The sequence below is a fragment of the Pezoporus flaviventris genome, unplaced genomic scaffold (assembly GCF_033815535.1).
Source record: "Pezoporus flaviventris isolate CSIRO_AGI_PZ_B2104156 unplaced genomic scaffold, CSIRO_AGI_Pfla_v1 ptg000096l, whole genome shotgun sequence".
Classification (NCBI taxonomy): domain Eukaryota; kingdom Metazoa; phylum Chordata; class Aves; order Psittaciformes; family Psittacidae; genus Pezoporus; species Pezoporus flaviventris.
Window position 1 is genome coordinate 4049878 of NW_026892644.1, and position 19608 is coordinate 4069485.

A 19608-nucleotide genomic window follows, 5' to 3' on the forward strand; every position below is an offset into this window, starting at 1 on the left:
AGCCAAAAAAAGTCCTGAAGAATGAGCTACCTTCATATTCCTACATGCCAAATTTAAGGTACACTTTCATTATTTATATTACGCCCGCTGAACTTGTTTGACTGACTAAGAGCTGAAGACTACTACTGGACACACCAAAAGCTCTCTCAAACACACTCACTTTCTTTAGAGCATTCTATAAAGTTATCGGATAGATTACAAACACCTATACTAGGTCATGAATCCCCAATTAATTTTAATTTGAAAGTGCCATTAAACCATCACAAGCCAGTATAAAAGAGTCAAAAGAATAAGAATTACTGATCAGTACCTTGCTTTTAAAGGTACTGAAAACTTAGCGTACTTCAGCTTTCCTCTAACAGCAATATCAACATAAAGGGTTTAAACACACTTTTCTAGTTACCAAAACAAAAATCACAATCTTGAGAAAGAATATGTGCAAAATCTAGAATAACTAGCACAAAAGACACTATCCATAGGTACAGTGCAGAGATGAAGAAAATAAGTTTAGGATGCTAGGACTGGATTTCTTCCACTGCCTGCATTCTCCCAGGGGAGATTGCAGAAGCTGTGAACCACTGTAACAGTGTTCAACATCTAAATTTATCTTTCATTTGTGACTATTCATAATCCTGCCACTAGGAAGCTACCTAAAAGTCTTAGCTTAAGCAGACAATTGAGACCAAGTTCTGCCATAAGACAAATTATAGCACAGTTGCAGTTACAAGTTGCAGAAATTATTTTGGATTACCTCCTGTAAAATTGTGCTTTTTAGCCAACAAATGTAAAGTCTGTTTCCCTACTTTTTGCAGACACACAACTACAGGAACAAGCATTTAGTCACATACACTGCTGTCCCCATTCCTGAGCCTTTGAATAGAAGTATCTTGCCCAAAGTAGAAACAAAAAGTAAAACCTTACAGGAAAGCAAGGAAGAAAAACACCCATAAAACCCCACTACACGCACAACCGACCCCAACATCAATACTGAACTGCTTTCATTCCAGCATATTCTCAGACTGAGTACCACTGCAGAAGGGCAATGCCTGCACCTGCAGTACCATGGACAGTGTACAGGAAAGTTGCCACTTTGAAAATTTTACCCAACTTTATTCCTGCTGCTGCAGGAATACAACAAACATCCTCTGACAGTGCAAGAGATTCCGTGATCTTCTGTATTGCACCCATAAGCTTTAGCGTTTATATAGAATCATAGAACAGTTAGGGTTGGAAAGGACCTTAAGATCATCAAGTTCCAACCCCCCTGCCATAGGCAGGGACACCTCACACTAAACCATCTCACACAAGGCTTCATCCAACATAGTCGTGAACACCGCCAGGGATGGGGCATTCACAACCTCCCTGGGCAAACCATTCCAGTGCCTCACCACCCTAACAGGAAAGAACTTCCTCCTCAGATCCAATCTAAACTTCCCCTGTTTAAGTTTTAACCTGTTACCCCTTGTCCTATCACTACACTCCCTAATGCAGAGTCCCTCCCCAGCATCCCTATTGGCCCCCTGCAGATACTGGAAGGCTGCTATGAGGTCTCCAAGAAGCCTTCTCTTCTCCAGGCTGAACAGCCCCAGCTTTCTCAGCCTATCTTCATACAGGAGGTGCTCCAGTCCCCTGATCATCCTCGTGGCCCTTCTCTGGACTTGTTCCAACAGTTTCATGTCCTTTTTATGTTGAGGACACCAGAACTGCACACAATACTCCAGGTGAGTTCTCACAAGAGCAGAGTAAAGGGTCAGGATCACCTTCTTTGACCTGCTGGTCATGCTCCTTTTGATGCAGGCCAGGATACAGTTGGCTTTCTGGGCTGCAAGCGCACACTGCCAGCTCATGTTAATTTTCTCATCGACCAACACCCTCAATTCCTTCTCCACAGGGCTGCTCTGAATCTCTGCCCAACCTGTAGCTGTGCCTGGGATTGCTCCAACCCAGGTGTAGGACCTTGCACTTGGCATGGTTAAACTTCATGAGGCTGGCATCAGCCCACCTCACAAGTGCGTCACGGTCCCTCTGGATGGCATTCCCTCCATCCAGCATATCAACTGATATCAACACACAGCTTGGTGTCATTGGCACACCTTTAAGTTCAAAAGCTTTCTTGCATTTGCACTAAAGGCATATTATCTACATTAAGGCTTTTAATACAGACTCATTACTGATGCTTACTTTCAAGCCCCAACACGGAAAACTTTATAAAGATTTTTTTTGTGTGTGCTACAGAATCACAGAATAATTCCAGTTGGAAAAGATCTCCAGGATTCTCTAGTCAACCTTCTACTCAAAGCAAGGTTAGCAAGATCAGTCTAAATTACTCAAGGCTGTATCCAGCGGGGCATCAAAACATCCAAGGATGGAGACTGACAAACTTTTCACTTGTCCCAGTGACTGTTCCACTCCAAGGTGAAACATACTCACCTTAAATGCAGTTATTTTAATGTATTCCTGCTGTCTCTTGCCTGCCTTCCACACACACTGCTATAAAGATCCTGGCTCAGTACTCTCAATAGCCTGTCCATAGGTGCCGCAAGGTTATTATTAGTTCCCTCTGCTTCCCAAAGCCTTCTCTTCTGGAGGATGAAAACTCATTTTCCTAACAACCAGTACAATTTTAGCAAACACTTATCATACACATATGCTAGACTTAGGTCTTCTATTATACTGTTAAGTTTTGATTCAGAGTGTCTTTTGATCTGCATCCCTGCACTTCCGCAGATTCAACTGCAGGAGCTAAGATCTCATACTAAAGCCTGTTCTAGTACAGGCTGAATGAGTTCTACATCACCTTTCTAGGCTCACTACAGTTCCTCAGCCCTGAAGAGACAGCATCTCCTGTGCAAAAGAGCGGAAGTTTTACAGGCTTATATAAACACACATACACTCGGATACATAGGAGAAAGATGCCCAGAACGGAAGGGCATATACTTAGATCAGAAATATATCTGGAAGGAGAATAACAGTACATTACTAAGGCTGCTGCCTAAATCATTAAGTTGCCATTAAAAAGTGAAAGACATTAACAAAGAAGCCACAAGAACTCCAGCATCTGAAGTACATTTCAGGTAAGGTATAGTGCCTTACTGATAATTACAGCAAAAGTTCCTACATCAGTTTTCCCAATCCTCCATCCAGTCCTGCAAAGTTATTTATCAGCCTAATGGCAAGACACTTCAGGACAGCATCAGCTCTTCAGATAGAGACACGCACACTTTGATGAATCAAGTAACATTAGGAATCACTAACTACTGGAAAATCCATGCCATGACTTGTCAGTCAATGAATCCCAGAGACAAGAGGGGAAGGACTGAAGAAGAGATGTATCCAAAGATTTAATTTAGACCTTGTAGCAGTAATCAAGATGTGTGCCAGCCTTTTTTCCCCTCAGAAAAAAACCTACATTTGAAATATTAGGTGCAAAAAGATTAAGTTTTATTAAAATTTAAAGACTGCCATTGCACAATACAAGTGTGCTGTATTGTGTGTAAATCCACACGGTATAGTGGAACTGTAAAGTTACAATAGAAATCTAATACATTTCTACTTTAAAGGGACATAAGACCTACATGAGGTACTTACACTTAGAATTTTTCAAGAGTGCACAAGCAACTAAAGCATTATCCCTGTAGCTAGTAACTGCAAAGCCTGACAGGAAAAAAAAAAAAAAATGCACGGCTGAAGCATTTCATTTTTCTTGATGTAAACCTGGAAGGTAAAGTTGATTGCAAATACCGCACACATCCTGCGTTCAGATTTGTGGCACTATCAGGAATTAGATGGAAGTTGGGCTTCTGGTTTATTTCTTGTTTTATGCTGAAAAAGGCAAATGCTGAACCTTCTCTAAAATCTGGAATTTTGTAACATAATTCAAGACAATAAAAGTATCTCTTTTAGCAATTTATATTTTTAACAGAAAACTGCTGGATAAACCACAAAGTATATCTAATTAAAATGCACTACCAGATAAATCCTACAATCTACCACTTCTATCGGCTGAAGAAAAACACTGACTTAAAAGTTCAGTGCAAGTACAGAAAATAAGAATACTGTGCTTAGGACATCATCTGCTTGTGACAGAGAAGAACAGGATGCTGCTTCAAGAAGATTCACAGACATCTGTATCACCAGAAAATAGTACAAATGTCTATCATGTCACAGCCACATTCAATCACACTATGGGATCACTGTTGGCTTCTAAAGAGAATACTTAAGATTTTTACTTTGGAGTGGGGGGGGACACCACCAACCAGAGAGAAACACCACCCCATAAATGTAGAACTGGAAAACAAAATAGCAGAACACAATCTCTCTCGCATGCGTACTTTTTTTCCTGAAGACACTGCTGGGAAAAAAAGGAGAAATATTAGGAATCACGGGGTGAAATTCAATTCTGAAGTAGTCACTCCATTCCCAACCTTTCTACTACTTCAGCATACAGTGTAGTTTTCTATAAAATATACCTCTGATAAGGCAGAAGATTACACTTAATTCTGCATTGTTTAGCCATTAAGATCATAATCATTAAAAAAATCAGTACAAAGCAGAGCTAAGAATTACAAGCCTAAATATTTTACGCAACAACTTTCAGAAAGTATTGATTACGGTTCACTTTTATTAGACAAAAAAAGATAAGAAATTCTGAAATCTGCACAAATGAAGATGAATGTGGAAACTACAATCACAAGACTGTCCCAAGGGTAAAAGTTACATTAGAAGGAACTGAAGTCTATTGCCTTGGGGCAGAAATGAGAGATGACCTTAGATTATTCAAAAGTTTATGTTTATTGTAACTAAAAACAGAAGCGTAAGGACTCCAGATAAGAATATTGCATCACTGCTTTCAAATGAAGGTTGTGTCCCGCAATGGGATAAAACACATGAAATTTAAGAACTCACAGATTAAACAAGAAGATATAACCACTTACACATAGTCCAGTCTAAAACTGGTCAAAACATGTTGCAGTATTACAGCAGATATCCATTTTGTATTTACAAAAATGGAGTTTTATTTGAAAAGTAAACCAGAGTTCAAACATTTAACCTAGAAACACTTCAGAGGATGTGAGAATTGATCTATCATTCCCTCCACACACCTGCTAGAAATCCAGAAAAGTAGCTGTTGTATGCAATATTCACTCACACTATAAGTTCCCATTCCAACATATCTTGTACGCAGGCTACAATCTTCTGCTTCTATTTTTCAGGAAAATATATATCTGTTACAAAACAACAAAAGCTGAGAAAGATCAGGACCCACGTTCAGGGACACACCTGTATTCCAGTGGGGAATAGAATGTATGACTACTTGAAGATAACATATATGCTGTCATAAACAAGTTCTAGAGACAGTCACATACAAAACAATTGCCTTACAAGATAAAAGCCAAGAAAAGGAAAGGGAGAACATTATCCTGGGGAAACAGCTTTCCAGGTCATTTTCTAAAAAGGCTGGGCAGAAATGGAAAACTAATTTAGTATTCTAAAAGAAACGATCTAGTAAAATACTCAAAAGCAGAGCATCAGTTTTTAAATTTAAGTAGGATGTGTAGTACTGGCTTTATACAAATTCCTTCTACTGCTACCTCAACTATATGGAGCTGCATTAACTCAGGCAGGTGATGTTATGAAGACATTTGATATGTGCAGAGCGCTGAATTAAATCCCAAACAAATAATGTCACACTATGACAAATATATGCTATAAAAAGCACAGAAATTCAAGTTGACGACAAATGCACTTGCCCAGAATATTCTTTAAATGCTGTGACTTTTCAATACTAACAGGGACAGTTCCAAGTTTCTGTTGATCAAGAGCAGCTGAATACAGGTCCTTTACAGGAGCATAAGCCCACATGAGAGGCAAACTAACCAGAACTCACATGAAATTCAAATAACTGCCTTAAGACAATGAAGAACTGGCTATTAGATTTAAAGTTGCTCTACCTGATGTCAGCTCTGTTTGAGGGGATGCTCTAATATCTGGCTTTATAGCTAGTAAAGAACCCCAACAACCAAATATAAACACCACCACCAAACCAGTGACACCAAATCCTTCTCCTTTCTTGTACTTTCATACACTAGGGTCTTTCCTGATCCTGTAAGTCTCAGAAAAAAAATGGTACTGTCAAAAGATGCTGCACAGTGCCTCTATGGAAGTTACCTTCACCACACTTTCAGAGTTGGCACACACTGGACACAGCAGAAACAGCAGCTGGTTGCTCCTCTCAACCAGCAAGTGGCTTATTTATTAAGCATGGATGACTACAGCAGTGCAAGTGCCAAATGGAACCTGCCTGTCTCACCTTATCCTACCAAATTACATTTGTTTGAAAACAGATTTTGCTTTGACTCTACTCATTAGTTGAATATACATATGTGCAAAGAATTTTAAAAGACTCATGGTAAGTGGTATTAATGATAACTAGAGACAGAATAAGCTTTTTACTTCTAAGAGCCTGTTTTCTGATTTTTCCTGATTTTTTTCTTTAATTATACTCCGTATAACTAAGCTCAAAAAAATAAAAGCCTCCTTAGAAAGATGGCTGCATGGAGTTCTCTTTTTGATCCCCAAACTCAAAAGCAGTTAACTGGTTTCCAAAAAAAAGATACTCTTGTCTACAGAACCAATTCTAAGCAGTTTCTGCCTAAGGTATGGTATTCTCTTAACACTGTCAGAAAGTCATATGGTCACACAACGCAGCTGGTTCTTACCAAGTTTCACTGTGCTATGTATTTATATAGTAGTAACCAAAGCAATAGTTCTCATACAAGGTATGACACTGCTCCACCCCCAGGGAATCACGAGCCTCAAGGTTAAATCAGAATGAGACCATGAGCAAAATAATTGAGAAATTAATGGCTCTGAAAGGGCTCAATTAGGGTAGAAAGCCACTACACTAGTGACAACATGAGAACAGACCTACCTTGAAGCATGCTTACACGTATAACTACTATTCAAGACAAAAATGAAATTGCAATCCAGCCAGAAGGTGACACTACCCTTGTGCAGAAGACAGCCTGATGAGTATAAAAGCTGGTATTTCCTTAAACTCTCCAGCTGTTCCTCCATATTTTCAACATACACTAACAGTTAAGAAAACCAGTGATCATCCTTGTTTCAGACTTATCCCCTGATGTTCCAGAACCAGTCTGTCACTAACTCTAAAACCACAATATTAATGTTAAACACATGTTTTATTAAATGAAAGTATTCGCAAAGAAACTTTCAAAGATGGGAAGAAGCTATAATTAATTTATCAAATGTGGTTCCTCACTTACAACTTCCTTGACCCTTAACCTAGGATGAAGTTTCGTAAAACGAAAGCTTACCTTCTTAGGCAAAGGGATTCAACTTACTAAACAACCAACAGAAGTGCATGCAAGCAACTCCTTCAGACAAGCAGCAGTTACATGATAAATGGCAGTAAGATTAAGTCACTAAGACAAATTGGATTAATGCTGCTGGGCCTCTCTCATTCAGACCAGTGCTTTTAACATAACTCCAACAGTTTAGGGGCCCCTACAGTGCACACTGATTGGGAGAAATGCATTCAAATTAACTGTCACTCAAGTTGACCTATAAACACTAATTTTGACCTACCAAGCTCAGGCTTTTCACTGTATGCTCATTTAGGAGATCTCAGAGGACACTATTTTTTTATGAATGAGATACTGAAGACTAATTATAGATTTCATTCAATAATAATAATAAAAAAAAGAAAAAGGAAGAAGTCATACGTAATGGAGCAGTAGCTATTCAAAGACAGTAGCTTCTATTTTTGCAACATCCAACAGTCCAAGGTAACTTCTACAGATCGTGTAGAAGTTTTAGGTCTTTGACAGGCACAGCTGTAGCTACATATACCTATCATCACTCATTATATTTGGAGAGAAAGAAGAAAAAGATAGGTGAACACTTTCTTCACACATCTAATGATTTGTGTACTTCTTTCCTCATACTATTTTTCTAAATTTCTAGGCTGTATTGCAAAATGGAAACTCTGAACAACAGAGCTATCACATGCTTCCCTCTCTGTGACATCACCTTCATCAAAACTTCTATAACTCCCTCACGTAGGCAGCTCCGAAGCACACATAACTATTACTTACTCCCGCTCTTGCACACAAATTTTGTTCATTTTTTTAAAAAGATGGTATCATTGTAACATGTAATAGGAGATGGGCTTAGAAGTAACAATATTACTCCACCTTCAAGTGCAATATTTCACACTTGCAGTTTAAAATTAACACACACCTATCTTGTGATTAAAAATTAGAAAGATCTTGAGGATCTTGCAATTTAAAATTAACATACATGGTTCAAACAGGATTCACATCAAATCTACATTGGTCATAGAAACTTGAAACCAAAACACAACAGGTAGCCTCCTTTCAAATAAAGATCATCTGTTGAATTCAGTATTGCTGAAACAAATTGCCCAGCTTCTCACTTCTCCACTGCATTAAATTGGGAAACTGGTAGCGAGTCTTCCTATGTAGTGTATTTTGTCCTACAATGAGAGAGATTGCTACCCTTTAAGTCATTACTTCTCTGTATCAAATCTTGCATGGAAGAAACCATTTAAGAACACACATTGGGAAAACTAAATGCACCTTCTGTGAAGCAAGGAACAGATTAGAGCTCAGTAGTCCAAAACAGAAGATTAAGTTGCAGTCCACCACAAACAAGGCCTAAAAATGTGCCAAAGTAAAACCAGGGATGAAACACTGCTTGAAGACCACAGAGAACACTCACTCCCACCACATTTTTAAGTCATTCCTACAAAGCTCCTGAGATTCTGTTCAAAATTTTAAAAATTCATTAGAAGAAATTTAATGTCAAGAAAGGGAAGCGTGCTGTCATTTTCAGTTTCTCTCTATCCACTTCATCTCTTCTGAAAAAAAAAAAACAAAATCACCACCCCAAACTCCTAGTGCTAATAATAAATGCTCACAACCAAATAGAAGATATTGCAATGCTACCTTCCAGCAATCAAGGACTGCTAATCTGTGACAAGCAAAACACCCATAGCCCAGAAGGGACAGTTCAAGGAACCGTGCTGAAGTAGAGGACCCTCAGTCCCATAATCAAGACACTAGAAGTACAGTTACTTTGTATCAGGTATTGCAGTCAAATGGAGCCCATTTCCTATTATGCATCTGTTCTTGAGATAGCTGCAAGACAGAATAAACTGATGCTGGGACCATAGCATGTTGTAAGACCACTCACAGACAGCTGAAGTTTTTCCTTCTTCCCTTGCAAAACAAACAAACAAAAAAACAGAAAAAAAAAACTAGAACCTGATCAAAAGCAGACGGCACTGCTCAGGGCACAAGCCTCAGCCAAGACCCAAGCTCCATTTCCACCAAGTTCAGTAGCACATTTGCTTGATCTCTACATCCACCTTGATTTTTAACTTGGTGACTAAAAAAAAAAAAAAAAACAGAACAAACCCTTATGCTGACCCCAACACGCCTTTCTCCAGTTTGAAAACCAGCAACAGTTGAAATTCCTAATAAAATACAAAACCAATTGATTAATCATTATGAAATTAACACTAACATGTTCGGCTCCAGAATAAAACCACAGTACATAGCTTTCAGGATACACAAAAAGTGATGATGAGGAGAGACACTCTCTCTGCCTGCATTCTCCTGATGGCTTTGGACGCAGGCTTTCTCAATTTGTCAAAGCACTTGCATGAGAGCTTATGAATGTGTTATTTTGTACATATGTGTTTAGGAAACACTTGTAAGCCCCATTAAAATGATAGATTCCTACAAGAAATACCTTGGAGTTGTCATGTTCACAGAAGAGTGAAGGGGAAGGAAAAAAAAGAACCAAACCAAAACCACACACACCACCACCAAAGCTACTTGATCTTAATATTATGTGAAAATCACTAGTTTAAAAAATAATTATTTCCATTAAGCTGGTGTAGCCAGTCTAGTAAGTCAGTCAAAAATATGTATTCTGAATGTTCACTAAATTAGTAGAATCTTTGATACAATTCTTAAGAAAACTATAAGGATTCCCTTTTCAGACTCGCACAAGAAAAACAGCACCTGACAAAACCAAGCACAAAGTTTATGGCATGACATAACAAAACCCATTTTGATACAAACATGCACCTAACTGACCTAAATAGTTTATGCAAAAATACATACATGTTTTTACTTACAGACATTATATTAATATTTCCTGATAGACACTTATACTGCCCTCCCGATTTGCTTACAGGAAGACCCACAAGGTCTGAGCAGCATAAAATCATAGAATAGAATCATAGAATAGTTAGGGTTGGAAAGGACCTCAAGATCATCCAGCTCCAATCCCCCTGCCATGGGCATCTCATGCCATGCCACACTGTTTGCCGCTATACTGCATTTTCCAAGCCTGTCAAGTGTTTACAGTTGCTGAAATGTTAACAAATGTTAACCAGTCTCCTGAAATGAAGAAATTCCTGGACTATTCTCCAAGAACCAGAAGAGGGGGGCACAGACAGATTCACAGATCTCTGACTCCTCACCCTGTTTCTATCCAACAGAAATAGGACAAGGAAGGAAGAAAGTTAAGACAATGGAAAGAAAAGAAAGCATCAACATCTTTAAAGAGCTGAAACACTCAGGACATTAAAGAAAGGTAAGTTATGCAGTCTTTCACATGCACTTACTCAAGTTCTCAGCAATACTACATAGCTGCAAGCAAGGACAAAAGGCGGTTTGTACAACCTGAGACACCATTCACCATGTGGAAGTTGAAGAACTCTTGATCCTAGCAGTCTTGCTGAGCAATTAATTTCCTTCCAACATGTGGTAAGGCCTATAGATCAGCCTCAACAGAACAACAAATTTACTCATCCAATGCCTAAGATGCGATCTACAATCATTCACTTAGCAGTTACCTGTGCTTACAAAACACTGTTTGAAACAATCTCATTCATTTCAGAGTTAAGCAAAATTTTGAGAAATAGTTGTCAGAGTTAAGCCTTCAGGGCCCACACTTAAGATCATGGTCAGTGATTTCAAAACATTTCATTCACAAAGAATATCCTAACTTTCCTGAACAACAGCCATGAAGGATGTCATGTACCTGTTTATAATGAATATTTTTGACTAAACAAAAAAGCCACACGTGTATATTCTCTCATCAGCTTCACTAACCCAAGCATTTTTTTTTAGTGAGAACCGTATAGCTGTGCTTAAACTTTCTGAAGAAAAGGTACCAAGAAATTAATAGAGCACTGTTCCTGATAGGCACTAACCACCTTTTCTCTATAAAGGGACAAACTGCTAGGATCCTCCAAGACTCATCCATTTGAAAAGCTAATTAAGAGGCAACTGAAGACACATGCAAGTTAAAAGCCGAGATGATTTTATCATTGCACTCCCCCTTTCCAAAACAATCCCTTGCCCTAGAATGAACTTTGTTTCAATTCAGGCAAGTTCAACTGCTAAGCATTTCTAAATGCTTGCATGTGTTCGTCTTGCTTATGAAATGGAAACTCTATCACAGAATCCCAAAAGCCTAAGGTGTAACAGATCTTAGATCATGCACTAGGTTGCCACATTATTAGATGCTAAGAAACTAGAAGTATATTTGAGTATTTGTGGGCCATCTGAAACTAATTCACACTCTCAAGACAAACTGCTATTTTATTCTCTGCTCTTCATAAATATGTACTTTATTTTCTTCTTTTTCCTTTTTTTTTTTTAAGGAGCAAAAAGGCCTAGAAGGAATTTTATTCTTCTACATATTTGTATTTTGGTGTGAGCTTCTCTTCTGTTAGTGCCAGTCACCATGTTTACAAGAACATGGAGTCAAAATAAAAGGATGCTGGAGTCAAGGCATTTTAAAGCCAAAACAAAATACACACAAATAAAACACAGCAAGTTAAAAATCTGTACAGGCTCAGTAAACATGTGATTGGCCAACATTAACTTCTAGAACTTTTGGGCAGAAGTAAGCTAACATCTGCAGGCCTTGAGTTTCCACAGCTTTAACTAGCTGATGGGCATTGCTTGCATTAACATATGCTCTAAAGAGAATTGCTTCTCCTATGAACTACATACTTGGTATCAGCATACTGACACAAATACATAAGCCATGGACAATTAAAGCCTTTCAGGTACAGCAATGAAGCATTTTAAGATCACTATCTAGTATATTTACCCTCCCCTTTTACTGTACAGATGAAGGCATCAGCAGCTCACTTTCAGACTGGCAGGTAGAGCTGTACGACCGTCGCTGGAAATAGGATGAGAGCCTGAATGCAGCCTTATCATTTGCTTCTGCTAACGCACAAAATGTAAAGAGCTTCTAGGATTTTGCAAGTAGGAGATGGAAAGTTACGTACCGGTTATTTTACTGACACACAAATCTCGGGAGGTTACATGGACTGTCCAAAATAACACCAAATATAAGAAGCTGCCATTTACCATCTGTTTGCCTCTCTCAGTAAAAGAAAAAAAAAGTGCAAATCACAAGAACAAATGGAGCCTGGCTCCGGGGAGAAGGAAGAAGTGGAGAGAGGAAATTTCCACGCAAATCCTAAGTGAATCACGCCGCGATCCCCGCTCTCAGTCGCTCCGGCCTCTCCCGGCACAAGCGAGAGGCTTCGGGGACACCGACCCCCCGCGCCCCCGGCCTGGCCAGGCCCAGCGGCTCCCCGCGCCTCACAGGGAGGAAATAAACACAGCCTCCCCCAGGAAGCTGCATGGAGAGAGCTCCCGGCCCCGGCGGCCCCCGGGGAGGACCCGCCTGCTCGCCCTCCCCACACGGCCCGGTGTCCTCCGCGCACGGCAGCGGACCGGCGCGTCTCCCCCGCAGCCGGAGCTGGCACCGGGGAGTGGGCTGAGGCCTTCGCCGTCCCAGGGAAGCCTCGGCGCTCTCGTAGTCACAGCGGCCCGGCTCCCCCCCCTCGCCTCTCCTTCCCTCCCTCCTTCCTTCCCCAGCCCAGCCTTCAGCTCGCACTCACCCGCCTTCCTCCTCCCTGCCGGGCCCGCGGTGCGTGTGCGCGGCTCTCCCTCACGCTGCCCGGCACGGCGGGGGCGGGCGGGTGGGTGGGTGGGTGAGCGTGCGGGAAAGGAGGCGAGGGGAAAGGAGAAGGGTGGGGAGGGAAGGAGAGACGCGGCGAGAAAAGAGAGAAGCGGGGGGGAAGAGAACCGAAGCGACGCTCTCGGGGCGGGACCTGCGGCGGCGACCGGCCGGGCGCTTGGGTGGCTGCTCCAACGACCTTTACGCGAGAGACGAGTAATCTCCGAGCTCGGGGCGCTCTGCTGCCAGCCCGGCCACCATCTTACATTAGGGAGACTTGCCCCGGACGCCGCCTCCCCTTGCGCTTGCGCCGCCGACAGTGGGCGGGCAGCAACAGCCGGAGAGAGCGCGAGCCGCGACAGTAACGACCGCGACGGCGCTCGGCATGACGGAACTTGTAGGCGCCGGCACGGCTTGCGCTGGGGGAGGCGGTGTCTGCTGTGTGCGGTCCCGAGCCGGGGTCCGATCTCCACCCGCCGCCGTCGCCCGGATGCGGCCACTGACTCCAGGCCCTCTCTCCAGGCAGAGCCGCCCCACTGCCCAGCGCGCCGTAAAGCTGCCGCACTTCCAGCCACCTGTTGCTGGCTATTAAACCTCCGCAGGTCAGAAGTACTGGGCTGATTTTTTTGTTATTATGTTCCACTCTCATTGATGCTCCTTTGGGTTCTTTTCCCCCGCCAGCTCGAAGCGATCCCGTCTGCCTTCCCCCACGCCACCCTCAGCCCGTTTTGGCTGTGAGCTATAACGTCCGGGGAGGGAATGTCCTCCTGCAAAGCGGCTGTCAGTCAGCCGGGACAGCTGCCTCGGCGTTTAGCTCAGGGCTGGATTCGGCTCCCACAAAACTCAACACAGGCAGCCGTTTCTCACAGCGCCTCCTTCCCCTCACGCGCCGGGAGAGCGGGACTGCGCCCTGCCCTGCCCCGGTCGCCGTCTGCTGTCACGCTCCTAGCAGGGCCCCAACTTTGCCAGCCTCGCTCCCCGAGAAGGCACCCCCGCGCTATCTCCCCACTTATCCTTCCCTTTTTTCCCCCTCTATTTTTTTCCACCCTCACAGGCTGCAAACAGGAGAACTCGAAGTGACAGGATCGCTTCTCTAATGAGGACATCTGTTTCTGAAGGTGCAAAGTTTGGAAACCACTTCCGTGTCCCCCTGGTTCCTGGGACACTGTGCTGCTGTCCTGCCAGACCTAGCTTCGGGTGGCCAAAACGTCCCCTGACCTGGCCAGCACTTCCTTGCGCCCAGGTATGGCTTTCCCATGGAGGTGCTTCTCCTTCGATGAGGAAGTTGTTGTTACTATTATTGAGATTTTCCAAGTCTGTGACCCATTTGGAACAGAGCCCAACGGTACAGAAAGAGGTGTTTCCCTGTTTTTTCTCTCTTCATTTGCAAAATCCAGGAAAATTCTGTTTTCATGCATAGGGGTTGTAAGTAATTTTGACAGAAGCAACTTCTTGATGTCCTTGTCAAGTAGAGAAGTAGAGATCTTTCACCTGCCCAAAAAACATTTTTTTTTTATTCTTTTGTTCTTCTTTTGTCTTTGTGTTGTCAGAAACTTGCCGAAACCACATTGTTTCTGTCTTCTGTTTCTACCGCAGACAGCCTGGGACAGGGGCCTGTTAAAACTGAACCCATAACTTTCCCTTCCTTTTTCCTTTAATCCCAGTGCCACACAAAAGACCTCATCATCTCAGCTAACAGACAAAAAGAGCACTTTTACTCACTGCCTTTACTGCTATCCAATATCTCTCCTTGCACTGGCATCCTCAGCTCTCCAAACAGGCAGCCTTGGTGTTTCATTATCACTTATCTCCAGTGCACAAGCTATTCCTACTTTTGCCATGAAATTAACCACCTGAGAATTTTACTTATTTCAGCAATGGATAGGAAAGAGAGGTTTTCATCACAGAATGCACTGGCATAATTACTTTGTTTAGTGGCATGATGTTTTTTTTCTTCACTTATGCGTCTTAGATTGAAGTGTAATACTAGTACAGCCAAGTGCAATACGCTCATCCTACTAACAGTAAAGTGCCTTGTCTTGGCATAGTTCATTCTTCTTCCTAAAACAAGTTAACACTGCCTTATGCAGATTAAATTTTATATTGATATACATATATCCACAACAGGAAAGCTCTGTGAATTAACTTTACCACTTCTGACTGTAGGCAAGACCCAGGTCTGCATAAACATAAGTTCTGTTTTCAGCAATAGTCTTGACATACGAACACAAATGCAATGTTCTTTTGAAAACAAAACGTACAAGGGAATATAAACACCTATAAATGTGAGAAATTCCCTATATATTCGACTGTAACATATACTTCATATATATAGCTACATATTAATCAAATTCAGGTGACTATATATACATATAAAATAATGTATTTCTCCAAAAGTTAATACCTTTCACATTTTCACATCAACCTGTGTATGAAGCATTAGGTTTCAGCAGTACCCATTATGTTAGTAACTTATATATGTAATGTAATTGCTGGCACACCTAATACCTAGGAATGTTTCCTGTTGAATAAAAGCAAGTAGTCTGACTTGGAATGAAAGATTAAAATTAATAAATCTAAAAGGTGCATTTCTTAGACAGAGTTGAATCTGTATGTTAAGTGAATTCTGTGATTTCTTTTAATCCAGTACTGAGGAGTCTTTCCCTTAGTAAGAGTCTGTCCATATCCCTTTGCTGAGTCCTGCATGAACACAAATCTCAGCAGCATCCAATAATAATGTAGAAAAAAATCTACATGGCTGAAGATTTCTTCGGATGATGTTACTGAAGGTTACTCATAGCCCTGCTACCACCTTTGCTTTAATCTGGTAGGAATAATTCACTAGGCCATCATTTGGACATCGTAAGATTCAAGATGTCTTTAAATTAATTATTTTCTTGCCTTTAAGTAATTGTAATTGTTTTCATTAAATTAGTCTTACATAGCCACATTTTGTCACCTTATTTGCTTCTGGAAATGTGTGCTTTTTATTTGTTTTGAACAAGTCTGATAACTAAGGACTGTTTCTAAGAAATTGTTTCCATATCTACAAGGAAAAGCTTTTAGAATACGTTTTCTTGGGAATAACCAATGTGTGCTAGCTAGACTAAAAATGTGTATCTGTACAATCTATTCATTGTTGTTTCCCTGTGACCTGTGGCATACTCACTGTTGTGCATTACCACCATGTGCTGGGAAGGTGTTCTTCCTGGCAGTGCTCCATGGCCACTGTCTCGTGGAACAAATCACAGAATGGCTTGAGTTGGAAGGGTCCACAAAGATCATCTAGTTCCAACCCCCCTGCCATAGGCAGCGACAACTTCCACTAGACCAGGTTGCTCCTGTGCCAGTGTCTCACCACCCTTCTTCCAAATATGTAATCTAATTTTACCCTCTTTCAGTTTAAATCCATTTCCCCTTGTCCTGTCACTACATTCCCTTGTAAATGTCCCTCTCCAGTTTTCTTATTGACCCCCTTTAGGTACTGGAAGGCTGCTTAAAGGTTCCGCACAGCCTTCTCTTCTCCAGGCTGAACAATCCCAACGCTCTTAGCCTGTCTTCATGAGAGAGGTCGTCCAACCCTGTGGCCATCTTTGTGACCTTCCTCTGGACTCACTCTAAGAAGTCCACATCCCTCTTGTGTTGAAGATACCAGAACTGCACACAGTACTCCAGGTGGGGTCTTATGAGAACAGAGTAGAGGGGGAGAATCAACTCCCTCAATCTGCTGGCCATGCTTCTATTGATGCAGCCCAGTATATAGTTTGCTTTCTGGGCTGCAAGCACATACTGCCCACTCATGTTGAGCTTTTCACCAGCCAACACCCCCAAGTCCTTCTCCTCAGGGCTGCTTTGAATCCATTCTCCTGCGTTTGGGATTGCCCCAACCAAGGTGCAGGATATAGGAACCTACTGTGATTCTGCTATTATTCTGTAGCTATTTTCAGGACTCCACTGGTGTTAAGCTACCACTATCTCAAACAACTGCCAAGCTGTATGGAGGAAACACAACAGAGATCAACAGTGGAGTGTCCTGAGAAGGGATTAGAAAGAGACACAGTGGTGGTGTACCAATACTGGCAGAAAAGGAGGAGGTGGAGATTGAGTAATTCCCATGGCTGGTTGGGATGAAGATTAATTATGCTGAGACTTTTAGCATGGTAACTTTTGCAAAGCATCTGTACAGACTGCAGTTTGAATATTCAGCAACAAACAACCAGTACAGCAGCACTTTGAAAATACTTAAAGATTTGGAAACTTCTTGACCCTGATTTGTGCTGGAAGCAGTGGCTGGACACATGTGCCTATATTTCAGTCTCAAAGTCAGGTTTCATAAATAGGAAAATAAGGTATTTTTTCAAGCTTCTGCAAAGCCTCATTGATTACTATGGAAAGTTCACAGATATTAATGCAGAATGATATATAATAGTTGATGACATGTTTTTTAGAAATTCAGCCTTATTTACTGCAACAAAAACAAGAATTGCTCCCCAGACTGCAATGGATGTTAATGATGCATCCATTCCTTTTGTCACTCTGGGAGATCCAGACATCTTTTTGCTAATGATGCCTTTTGCTGGGCAAATGTGTTGGAGAAAGGAACTACATGACTGTTCTGAGTAAATGTAGAATAATAATGAAAGGCTTTGTTAGGAAATTGAACGGCAGGTGGAGGAGCCTTACAAACACTCTGATCAATATTTGCTGCAAGTGGCAGATGTTCATCATGTCTTGTTCAAAATCCATTATAAGGAGAAGGTGTCTATACTGCTCAGAAAAACAGGAGGAGGGATTTGTCCTGCTCTTTCTTAAATGAGAGAATACAGTGCTGAGAAATTCATGTATTATAGTCAAAGATATGAAAGAGCTGCATCTTTGTTAATGCGTTTCTATTATTAAGGGAAAACAAAAACTTTAGTGGGATGCCTCTGCCAATTTTTACTTATTCAGCATAACTCTGTCACAGCGCAACTTATCTGCTAAATGCACCTATCTTTGCAAATGAAGACAGAAGATCAGTCCTGTTTTCTGGGAAGGGTGCAGTGGGGACCTCCAGGAAGCCACCACTACTTCTAATGTTCTTCAGAGGTCTGTTTCCTTATGCGCAATTTACAGCAAATTTTCCCGTACATTGTTTTCCTTGTTCCAAACTCCTCTGAATCTAGACACTCGAGTGAAAGTTAACACAAGTTGTCACAAGCATTCTTTCAGCTCTTTTTTTGCCTTCTGGCTCCTGTGCTGAAATCCATTCATAGAATCCTTGGGCTTCTTATCCTCCTTTTCTTTTTTTTTTTTTTGAAACATCTTTTATGCATCAAGAAGTTTGCAAGACTCATGCTCCTCATCATAATGGTGCCTCGGTTGCCAGAGACAACTTGCAAGTACTTGTCATTTCTACACTGAATTCAGCACCAATGATAATAGGTTGGGTTTTTTTTTCCTCAATTTCAAAATGTCATTCCCATATGTTTTTCTAGTCTGGGCTCCCCTAAGCAATGGATATTCCCAGGGAACCCAGTAGTGTGTAACAAAATAAGATGCGTCCTATTCTACATCTCCTCTCCATAGAAATCCTGTGCTGGTACTGGAATGGAAAGGAGGGAAGAAGATCCTGGGCTTATGAAAGGTGAACAGTAACAGGATTCAAGTTTGCACGTCTATGTGTGCCTCTATAGTAATGTTAACCTTGAAGTATGTTTCCACAAGATGCGAAAAAGTCTTACCAAAGAAAGGCAATGGATAAATCAGAATGATACGCAGCATTGCTTAGAAGGGTATTGAAATATATTCAGTTGCAGAAGTGAAAGAGGCACCATGCAGATAAGCAACCAAGAAGGCTGCGTTGCTTTGCTCTCTGCATAGTAAAATAGAGCACAGTCCTAGCCTTAAGATCTCCTGTAACACACACAGGTCAGCATCACGTGCACCAGGACTTTAAAGCAATTGGCCTGAATCCAAGAATTTTGTACTGCTGAAGATTTTATTATAAGTGTCATATAATCTCAGCATTTTGAAATGTTTAATTTTGGTAATACATCTCATAAAATGTGAAAGGAGCTAAAGAGTGCTGAACAAACTATGAGCCAAAGTACATTTGCTATTGCTTTTTTTCTGCATCTGCTTTTGCAATAAATATGCCTGCCCTGCAGTCTGTATTCTCTTTTAACGCATGCAGTGCTGCCACATTATTTCAGTGGCAGGAAGAGTAGCAGTGAGCCCAGATACATAGTCAAGTAGGGCGAGGTGGGGACAAAAGATTTGAGTTCTTGTTTGTGGAGCACCACAATGACCACACTAGGGAAGGCAGTGCCAAACAGATGGAAAGAGGCTTATGGTTCATATAGCTTGTGTCCACCACCAGAGATGGCAACCAGATACTACCTGGTTTAGAGATGCAGAGCTACAGTACATATATTATACAGGAATATTTCCCCTTGCAGCATTTTCAAGCTGACTGTCTCTCTGGATTTCAAACAGCATTTTTGTAACCTTAGTGTTTGCATTTCAGTTTAGTGGTTTATAAAAAAACAGCTCTACAATTCCCTATTTGAAGTGACATCATTT

The 19608-nt window shown here is 41.4% G+C and overlaps 1 protein-coding gene across 8 annotated transcripts in view; it reads right to left on the bottom strand.

Moving 5' to 3' along the window:
* Positions 1 to 13390, bottom strand: part of CNOT4 (CCR4-NOT transcription complex subunit 4) — an 85438-nt gene extending 72048 nt beyond the window's left edge. For 3 of the 8 annotated variants that reach the window (XM_061476411.1, XM_061476413.1, XM_061476415.1), the window contains exon 1: positions 12986 to 13389. The gene's annotated coding sequence lies outside the window, so the exon portion shown is untranslated. Of the gene's footprint in view, positions 1 to 12221; positions 12303 to 12985 lie in introns of all 8 variants that reach the window. The other 5 variants (XM_061476417.1, XM_061476414.1, XM_061476416.1 and 2 more) reach the window with 3 other exon arrangements.
* Between the last annotated feature and the right edge of the window lie 6218 nt (positions 13391 to 19608).